Source organism: Candoia aspera, chromosome 4, assembly GCF_035149785.1.
Source record: "Candoia aspera isolate rCanAsp1 chromosome 4, rCanAsp1.hap2, whole genome shotgun sequence".
Lineage (NCBI taxonomy): Eukaryota > Metazoa > Chordata > Lepidosauria > Squamata > Boidae > Candoia > Candoia aspera.
In genome coordinates this window covers 92,054,857-92,056,662 of record NC_086156.1, presented here as the reverse complement: position 1 = coordinate 92,056,662, position 1,806 = coordinate 92,054,857, and the positions used below count along the sequence as shown (strand labels likewise).

General features: G+C 41.3%; 1 pseudogene; it reads left to right on the top strand.

The window, feature by feature from the left end:
- The first annotated feature begins 890 nt into the window (after positions 1–890).
- On the top strand, positions 891–1,806 carry LOC134497345 (olfactory receptor 14A16-like; annotated as a pseudogene).

Below are 1,806 nucleotides of genomic sequence, written 5' to 3'. Positions count from 1 at the left end.
ACAATCAATAATTAAATAAAGATCGTGTTTCTGCACTGAAGAGGTGATGGGAGAATCCCCTTTCTCTGGAACTTGTGCACAGAATTCTGGTCCTCAAAGGCCAGCATTAGAAGGATCCTCCAACAGTTGGAAGGAAAGGAAGGTTGGGGGTTCTATCCATAACTGCTTTGCCAGTGGTCTTTGGCTGGCTTTGCTCAATGTGCTCCTTGGTTTTCTGAAACCACAGATCCCTTGGAGCTCGGGACTACTCCCAGTGCAGAGACTCAGTATTGGTATGCCACTCATTCGTTTTATTCTAGATCCTTATGTTCCGATAAAGCCAGGTGGCTGTTTCAGAAGGTAACATCAAACTTGGTGACCCACGAAAGTCGAGAAAGTCATTGTACTGGAGGATTTCAGCAACATTTCTCACCTGTGCTTCCTTGCAGGTATGTCATAAATGAAACATGGAGAATCACATCAATTACTTTCTGCTCCCTGAATTCTCAAAAACCCTGACTACTGGGAGTATTTATGTTCACCTCCTTGTTTAAATTCAGTGTTATATTTGAGCAAATGAGCTAAACAGGGGGTGAAGTTTCATGTAGGAACTTTAAAAATAATTTAACACACTCCTAAGTAAAGCTCTATGTTTTCACAAAACTATTCTGCCTCTCTGTGTGTCTCTATCACTGTCTCTATGAATTCGTCAGTGCAGGTGCATCTTATACATCCTTAAACTATTAGCCACTCTCCACCTTCAAGAATCTCTCTAACACTTTTTAGTATATATTTACTTTCTTGCTGTGTACTGTGCCTTTTCTGCAGCTCAAGCCACCATGCACAGCACACATACCTAGATTTCCTCTAATAATATCACTCACCTGTGCTTCTTGCAGGTATGTCATAAGATGGAGAATCAAACTACAGTGCCTTACTTTCTGCTCCAGGAATTCTCAAAAAATTGGCACCTGCAGCTTCTATATTTCTTCTAATTCTTCATATTATATTTGGCAACTTGCAACAGCAAATCTTCTTATCCGCTCTGTGGTAGCTTTTGACCATCAACTGTGCAGCCACATGTACTTCTTTCTAGTGAATTTGGCTGTGCAGGACCTGGGCATTGTTTCAGTCATTCTCCCCAAATCCACGATTAATTCCCTCATAGACATGAGACACATTACTTACTCTGGTTGCGTTGCTCAAGTCTATCTCTTTATCTCCTTCGAAGCTTCTGATTTCTTCCTCCTGACAGTCATGGCCTATGATCGATATGTTGCCGTTTGCAATCCACTGCACTATGACATGGTGATGAATTGGAAATCCTGCGCCAAAATAGTTATTCTGGTTTGGGTCACCAGCCTTCTCTATGGAATGTTGCATACCACTGGCACTTTTTCAACCGTTTCGTGTTCTAAAGTTGTCAACCAATTCTTCTGTGTAATTCCACAGTTGCTAAGGCTATCCTGCTCTGGCTTCAATCTAGTTGAAGTCGGAGTTATTGTGGCCAGTGGCATTGCAGCACAAGGTTGTTTTACTTTTATTATTGTATCTTATGCCATGATCTTCAAGGCAGTGCTCGGAATCCCTTCTGAACAAGGAAGGCAAAAAGCCTTATCAACTTGTATTCCCCACCTTATAGTAGTGTGTATGTTTTTATTAACTGGATTCTTTGCCTATCTGAGACCTCCCTCTAACACACCATCTTACCTGGATTTTGGGCTGACTGTTCTGTATTCGCTTCTTCCACCCCTGTTCAATCCAATCATCTATAGCATGAGAAATAAGAATATCAAATTTGTCCTTTCTAAATTGTGGAGATTCTGA